Source organism: Temnothorax nylanderi, unplaced genomic scaffold (assembly GCF_030848795.1).
Source record: "Temnothorax nylanderi isolate EJ_2023f unplaced genomic scaffold, tnyl_v1.0 TNYL_tig0619_pilon, whole genome shotgun sequence".
NCBI classification, from domain to species: Eukaryota; Metazoa; Arthropoda; class Insecta; order Hymenoptera; family Formicidae; genus Temnothorax; species Temnothorax nylanderi.
The window spans coordinates 69,641-78,704 of NW_027249681.1; the positions used below are offsets into that span (position 1 = coordinate 69,641).

At 36.4% G+C, this 9,064-nt stretch overlaps 1 long non-coding RNA gene across 1 annotated transcript; it reads left to right on the plus strand.

Annotated features, from left to right (window-relative positions):
• The first annotated feature begins 6,157 nt into the window (after positions 1 to 6,157).
• LOC139784386 (uncharacterized) lies at positions 6,158 to 7,430 on the plus strand. The gene is made up of 4 exons (XR_011721549.1): positions 6,158 to 6,444; positions 6,543 to 6,661; positions 7,009 to 7,239; positions 7,332 to 7,430. It is a non-coding gene; the product is annotated as an uncharacterized lncRNA (long non-coding RNA).
• The last annotated feature ends 1,634 nt before the right edge of the window (positions 7,431 to 9,064 follow it).

The following is a 9,064-nucleotide window of genomic DNA, read 5'->3' on the forward strand; positions in this document are numbered from 1 at the left end:
ACCAGGTGATCTTTATTGAAAAGCCCGGACGAGAGAAGGTCCGGCCTATCTCCCTATCATCCTGTGTTGGTAAACTAATGGAGCGTATGATAAATGAGAGGCTAATATGGTGGGCCGAGAAAGAAGAGAAGTTTAGCCCGTCGCAGAGTGGCTTCAGGAGGGGTAAATCGTGTGCGGATAATTTGACCAGGATAGTTTCGGACATCAAGGCATCCATATGTGCTGGGGAATACGCACTGGCGGCATTTCTGGATGTATCGGCTGCTTACGACAGTGTGGAATGTCGTATAATGTTGGAGAGATTGATAGCGCTAGACTGTCCCGCCGGTATAGTTAGGTTTATTAGAGTAACTGGCTGTATCGTAGACGAGTACGATTTATAATTAATTCTCGCGAATTTGTGGATCGTCTGGTTTTCAAGGGACTCCCGCAGGGCGCTGTTCTGAGACCGGCATTATACTCTCTTTTTACCCAGGGTTTGTGTGCGGATCTTCCGGAGGGTGTCGAGGCTGTGGAATTTGCGGACGATGTCGGCCTATATATCTGTGGCCCGAACCGAGCGCGTAATTGTGTCCTTCTCGAGCGTGCTGTGAACATCGTGGCCGAGCGACTTAGGCGGATGGGCCTTGATCTCGAGCCTAAGAAGACGGTTCTGGTCGAGTTCTCTAAAAGTGGCTACGTCAACAGAAATCTGTCTATTCGTATCGGGGACTGTGAGGTCTACAATAGTGCAGAGGCGAAATTTCTTGGGATCTGGCTTGATAACTGCCTCAAATTTCACCGACAGGTCCAGGAAGTCAGAGGCAAGGTATATAAAGCGAACTCCATTATCAGTTACCTATGTAGGGTATCCAGAGTTATGGAAGTAAATACAGCCCTTATGCTTTATAAGAGCCTCGTCAGATCAATAACAGACTACGGTAACTCTGTGTATTTTCCTAGAGATTCGGCGCTCCAATTGAAATTGGAAAGGGCCCAATATTTGGGTATCCGCACGGCACTTGGCTACAGAAACAGCACCCCAAATAATGTAATTATTGCAGAGTCCAAGGTCAGACTACTTAAGGATCGAGCTACTATGCTGGGCAGAAACTTTGTCAATAAAGCCATCGCTTACAATCGGAGTGGATTATGCCAGAAGCTCCAACGCTTGATGGATTGCGAGAGCTACGCCCGATTTCGTCAGCCAATGTATAGATATTCGCTACTGTCGGAGATATGGAGAAAAGCCACTTTACTTAGGGCCAATATCGGTGAATCTAGAAGGTTCGAGATATTTTGCGGAACCTTTGGGGCTCACACCTTCATGCCTACTGTGGACACTAACATCGGCAGAGACAGGAAGCATCGCAAGTATTCTGATCGCCGGCTTATCCGGGAGATAGTCGAGGCGTATGATTTGGTATCCCCCGAGATAATATACACTGACGGGTCATACGATGAGGCTAAACGCTCCACTGGGGCTAGTATGATCATCTGCGATGAGGATTTTGCGTATAAAATGAGTCTCCCGTATTTGTGCACGTCATACACAGCTGAGGCCTTTGCAGTGAAATCTGCATTACAGTTGATGCTGGTACAGGCGAACCGCAGAAGCAACGATATTGTTGTACTTTCAGACTGCAAATCGGTTTTGGAGTCTATCGGTGACAACCGTCTCAATGTCCATAAAAATAGGTATGTTACCGAGACCAGATTATTGATATACGATTTGGAGAGAAACCATGGCAAGAGAATCGTGCTCGTTTGGATCCCCGCCCACGTGGGAATTGCTGGCAATGAGCTTGCGGATGCTCTTGCCAAGGAAGCGGCAGAAAAAGAGGCGGACCTCTCTATTGAGATCCCGGTTGGGGACCTTATGATGTTGATTCGTAAAGAGACGTGGGATGCAACCCAGAATATCCACTACACTAATTATCAAAAAAAGTAGTTTTATTTATATAAAAATATATATATACATATACATATATAGGTTTTATATGAGTTTTATTTCGTGTGCCAATTATCTCTGCAAATTATCTCTGCCAATTATCTCAGAAAGTATTGATCCTAGGAGGGGAAGTTTTTGAAGTCAGCCTTTGGATAAAAGAAATTAAGGTGTCTTCTAACTCTTCTTTAGGCAATGCGATACAGGTGCTCTAGTTCAATATAACTCTTTTACTATTTTTCTTCAAACTCTTATTCTTTCCTTCTAAACGGATTATTAATCTTTCCGGATTTTTACCAAACAGTTGCTGGAAAATAAGAATTTCTCGTTCAATTTCAGAAATATTAGTAACATCTTCAGTGATTCATTCTGTGTATCAAAATACATCATGTTACTTTTTTACCTTTTAAGATTTTTTTCTTTGTTTACGGGTGTTTGCAAATCTAAGACATTCTATTATAGAATGTTCTAAGTCTTTTTCTGTATTACAAGGGATTGTTGTTTAAAAGCCTCTAAAACAAGAATAATTTAACAGTTTAGATAAGAGAAAGGTTATAATTTAATATATACATAGTTTAATAATAATAAGCAGCTTTACTTACGACTTGGATAAAAGCTTTTTGGTCATTTTTTTAGCATTTCCTCAAGAGTAAAAAAACTGTCAATAGAAGTTAAGGGGGAAGATGTTCTCCAATCTTAATATCTTGTACAGAGTTTTTCTTATGATATATTGTTCACTGATGTTTATCTTAGCCAGGGTCAATTTTTTCAAATGGTGTTTTTTTGAATTTGATACAATTAATTCTGTATGTTAAGATATATTCATTGCCTTGTACATATAAAATATGCTTACAATAATATATTTATATACTTTGGAGTGTGATAGCACAAATATGTGAAAAAAATATAGAAATGAATAAAAAGTCAGTTTTGGTCTTGTTTATACTGATCGTTTGTTACGTCTATCAACTTTATACTAATTTTACACTAAATTACTCTTTTAGTGATATATGCAAACAATGATGTATTAAAGCCGTACAATACTTTTTTAACAAATTGTCGCCATGCATATTGTACCAGCTTTATACGTTATCGTTTACATATTTCGTCAAATTTTGAAGTTATTTTATAGAAAGTTACACTGTTTGGTACTATCGAAATAATAGCATTGACGAACCTTGATGATATTTTTGATATGTTCAAAGACAAGTCTATTATAGAACGTATTATAGATAGATTTGATATTTCCTCTCTTCTGTAAATCTCTCTTGTAAGTCGGAAAATGTATCCTGCATCACCAGGTACTATTCAGAGCACGTATGGTTAAGGGGGGAGATCCGTTTTAATGGGATTTTTTAAATTAATCTTCATGAATTTTTCGTGCCAAAACAGTAAAACCGATTAAAAAATCCTTTTGCGTACATATTTATTGGTATTTTTTATGCTTATACAAATTTTTATAAGACATTTTGTTGAGTCGTACTCGCTTGGCGCGCTGGACCGCAAGAGGCAGCCATTTCATCGGTGCCCACGATTCCGCCCGTTTGACTAATCTGAAACAAAAGATCCAGGTATATTTTGGTTTGGCAGATGACCCTTCATAGCCCGTAGCTCGATCGCATTGAAAAAAAAAATCACAAAATGGCGCCACGATAACAATTTTTTGTAATTTGGCAGCTTTTTTCAGTCTTCTTCAAGTTGTACAAGTTGTAATTTTTTTTTTCAATGCGATCGAGCTACGGGCTATAAAGGGTCATCTGCCAAACCAAAATATACCTGGATTTTTTGTTTCAGATCAGTCAAACGGGCGGAATCGTGGGCACCGATGAAATGACTGCCTCTTGCGGTCCAGCGCGCCAAGCGAGTACGACTCAACAAAATGTCTTATAAAAATTTGTATAAGCATAAAAAATACCAATAAATATGTACGCAAAAGGATTTTTCAATCGGTTTTACTGTTTTGGCACGAAAAATTCATAAAAATTAATTTTAAAAATCCCATTAAAACGGATCTCCCCCTTAATTGAGTTCTTATTATTAATATACAACTTTTAGAATATAATAGTTACTTACTTATATATAAATATACTGTAAATAAAGAGCACTCCGCACTGCTCGATCCACACGCGTGTATACGCACTCACGCATTGTATGTAGGATAATGTACATCAAGGCTGTCGCGATGAGCGTTGCGCACAATATAAAACAATAACATTATAACAACAGAAAATTAATATACTACCAACGTTATTTCTAAGTCCAAATTACAAGAAATTTTGAACTGTTGCATTGATCTCAAATAAATGTCAGAGTAACATTTAAAAAATATTTTCTGTAATGCTTTTAAAATATTTTAACAACATTCAGAAAAATCATATTACGAAATAATATATTTCAAATATGTGTATAATATTATTAAAAAACGTTTAAAAAATACACATAAAGTCAATATTTCTAAACGTTAATTTAATGTTCCGTGCTTACTGGGTATCACATTGCGGACTTTGCTCGGTTCCAAGTGGGCAATGTCGAAAATTAACAGTTAGCCTTATGTAGGCAGGGGAGGGGCTTCGTTTCCACGCGAGACGAGTTGCCACATAAGTTTACAACTTTCCACACATGGAAAGTCTACGCATGTACTTTGCAAGGCACACTACCCAGTAAACAAGAAACATTAAATTTACGTTTAGAAATATTGACTTTATGTGTATTTTTTAAACGTTTTTTAATAATATTATACACATATTTGAAAAATATTATTTCGTAATATGATTTTTCTAAATGTTGTTAAAATATTTTAAAAACGTTACAGAAAATATTTTTTAAATGTTACTCTGACATTTATTTCAGATCAATGCAATAGTTCAAAATTCCTTGTAATTTGGACTTAAAAGAACGTTGGTAGTATATTAATTTTCTGTTGTTATAATGTTATTGTTTTATATTGTACGCAATGCTCATCACGACAGCCATGATGTACATAATTATCCTACATACGATGCGTGAGTGCGTATACGGTAAATATGCAGAATTGTGGCTTCCTCACCGATTTCGTTAAACTTAGGCTTAATCGACGCGTTTTTGCGTGAAACGAAAGAATCTGGCAGAAAAAAGTGTCGCTCTGCCCCGCGAGGCGAGATATTAACAGTTAAATTTGACGACTATCAGGTTATGAGACCTGTCATACCGACGAGATGTAGCGACTACGAACAAGCCCTGTGGCCATATGCGCATGCTCAGTGGCCGCACGCGCATGTAAGAGGTCACGTGACAACTGTTTGGTTGGTAAGTCAGAAGTGTAACATAATTCAAAATGATATTTTTTCGGCGTATAGATTAGTGACGCGCTTTAAAAGTATTTAAGTGTTTAAAGCGCGTCAACTAACCTATGTAGATTAGTGACACGCTTTAAAAATATTTAACTGTTTAATGATTTTCGTTAAAGAAGGGCACACACACAGGTGTGTATTTCCTGCTTTATAGAAGTTGTGATTTTCGTTAAAGCAGGGCACACACACACGTGTGTATGCCCTGCTTTATAGAAGTTGTGAGTGAACCTAGAAGTGTGAGCGGGGGAGGGGCTTGGCCTCCTCACTGATTTTAGGACACACCTTCGGCGTATAGATTAGTGACGCGCTTTAAAAGTATTTAAGTGTTTAAAGCGCGTCACTAAAACCTAAGCAGGGCATACATGTGTGTGCCCTGCTTTAACGAAAGTCACAACTTCTATAAAGCAGGGCATACACACGTGTGTGTGCCCTGCTTTAACGAAAATCACAACTTCTATAAAGCAGGGCATACACACGTGTGTGTGTGCCCTGCTTTAACGAAAATCACAACTTCTATAAAGCAGGAAATACACACGTGTGTGTGTGTGCCCTGCTTTAACGAAAATCACAACTTCTATAAAGCAGGAAATACACACGTGTGTGTGTGCCCTGCTTTAACGAAAATCACAACTTCTATAAAGCAGGAAATACACACATGTGTGTGTGCCCTGCTTTAACGAAAATCACAACTTCTATAAAGCAGGGCATACACACGTGTGTGTGTGCCCTGCTTTAACGAAAATCACAACTTCTATAAAGCAGGAAATACACACATGTGTGTGTGCCCTGCTTTAACGAAAATCATTAAACAGTTAAATACTTTTAAAGCGCGTCACTAACCTACATAGGTTAGTTGACGCGCTTTAAACACTTAAATACTTTTAAAGCAGGTCACTAATCTATACGCCGAAAGAATATCATTTCGAATTATGTTACACTTCTGACTTACCAACCAAACAGTTGTCACGTGACCTCTTGCATGCGCGTGCGGCCACTGAGCATGCGCATATGGCCACAGGGCATGTTCGTAGTCGCCACATCTCGTCGGTATGACAGGTCTCATAACCTGATAGTCGTCAACTTTAACTGTTAATATCTCGCTTCGCGGGGCAGAGCGACACTTTTTTCTGCCAGATTCTTTCGTTTCACGCAAAAACGCGTCGATTAAGCCTAAGTTTAACGAAATCGGTGAGGAAGCCACAATTCTGCATATTTACCATATTATATTCTAAAAGTTGTATATTAATGATAAGAACTCAATTAACCATACGTGCTATGAATAGTAGCTGGTGATGCAGGATTTATTTTCCGATTTACAAGAGAGATTTACAGAAGAGAGGAAATATCAAATCTATCTACGTTCTATAATACACTTGTCTTTGGACATATCAAAAATATCATCAAGGTTCGTCAATGCTATTATTTCGATGGTACCAAACAGTGTAACTTTCTATAAAATAACCTCAAAATTTCGTGAAATATGTAAACGATAACGTATAAAGCTGGTACAATATGCATGGAGACGTTTTGTTGAAGAAGTATTGTACGGCTTTAATACATCATCGTTTGCATATATCACTAAAAGAGTAATTTAGTATAAAATTAGTATAAAGTTGATAGACGTAACAAACGATCAGTATAAACAAGACCAAAACTGACTTTTTATTCATTTCTATATTTTTTTCACATATTTGTGCTATCACACTCCAAAGTATATAAATATATTATTGTAAGCATATTTTATATGTACAGGGCAATTAATATATCTTAACATACAGAATCAATTGTATCAAATTCAAGAAACCACCATTTGAAAAAATTGACCCTGGCTAACAATAAGATAAACATCAGTGAACAATATATCATAAGGAAAACGCTGTACAAGATATTAAGATTGGAGAACATCTGTCCTTAACTTCTATTGACAGTTTTCTTACTTTTGAGGAAATGCTAAAAAATGACCAAAAAGCTTTTATGCAAGTCGTAAGTAAAGCTGCTTATTATTATTAAATTATGTATATATTAAATTATAACCTTTCTCTTATCTAAACTATATTGAATTCTTCTTGTTTTAGAGACTTTTAAACAACAATCCCTTGTAATACAGAAAAAGACTTGAAACACTATAATGGAATGGCTTAGATTTGCAAACACCCGTAAACAAAAAAAAATCTTAAAAGGTAAAAAAGTAACATGATGTATTTTGATACACAGAATGAATCACTGAAGATGTTACTAATATTTCTGAAATTGAACGAGAAATTCTTATTTTCCAGCAACTGTTTGGTAAAAATCCGGAAAGATTAATAATCCGTTTAGAAGGAAAGAATAAGAGTTTGAAGAAAAATAGTAAAAGAGTTATATTGAACTAGAGCACCTGTATCGCATTGCCTATAAAGAAGAGTTAGAAGACACCTTAATTTCTTTTATCCAAAGGCTGACTTCAAAAACTTCCCCTCTTAGGATCAATACTTTCTGAGATAATTGGCAGAGATATTTCGCAGAGATAATTGGCACACGAAATAAAACTCATAATAAAACATATATATGTATATGTATATATATTTTTTTTATATAAATAAAACTACTTTTTTATGATAATTAGTGTAGTGCATATTTATTGAAAATAAATACATATTGCCTGAAATAAAAACAAAATATCAATAACAACTTTATTAAATGTTAGAATTAATATTACGATAATCTTGATATAATATTGTAATAAAGTTGATAGTTCGTTTAAATTTTTATCCCAAAAACATTACAGAAAAACCTTAGCGCAATGTCATTTGCAACGTTATGGCACTCCCATTTCAACATTACTGAAATTTTGGAATCGTGGTCAAAGTATGTTCATAATGATGCTCTATACAACATTAAGAACTACATATTTAACAACATTACAAATTCTAGAATATCGTTGCAATAACATTGTAATAATGATTATTTGCTTACTGGGTATAATGTGTCTAGTTTCAACGGTAGTGGAGCCTCTCGCAGGGGGGCGGAACCTATTGCCTCCACGCGTACACTTTCCACTTGAGACGAGTTACCATATGGGTTTACAACTTTACACGCGTGGAAAGTCCACGCATGTACATATTTTGCAAGATACACTGTGTCTAGTTTAACGATAGTGGAGCCATCCGCAGGGCGGCGGAATCTACTGTCTCCACGCGTACACTTTTCCACGTGAGACGAGGTTGCCACATGGTTTACAACTTTTCACGCGTGGAAAGTTCACGCATTGTAATCAAAAACATCCACATCCCCGTCATGGCTGCATTAATAAGCGTCCACAACGCGTTGTGGCATTTTTCACATTGCTCGCTGGATGGGCAGTGTTAACTTTGCCCACATCAACCGGGCAATGTCCGCTAATAAACCTACTTTGCCCAGTTCGCGTTGTGCAATGCTGACATTGCCCGGGCAATGCCGCCACTGCACACCATGCGGACTTTGCCGTAACATATATAATTATAATGTAATTTATAAATTATTTATAAATTAATTTTAGGAATATTATTTGATCTTTTTTTATATAAAAGTATAACTAAACACTACATAATTTAAATAATAAAATAGTTTTATCAACATTTAAATTTATGTCTATAGCTTATTATTAGTTATGCTCGTACAAGTAAAAAATTTAAAAAGAATAAAATTATTTAGATTTACACAAAACATTTGGCGCGCCCTTTTTATGCTACTCGACATATGCTGCAAACATATTTGTAGCAAAAAAATTAGAAACTTGCACATTGCTTCCTCATTATTACAGATAGCTACCATTGCTCCTATTTATTTC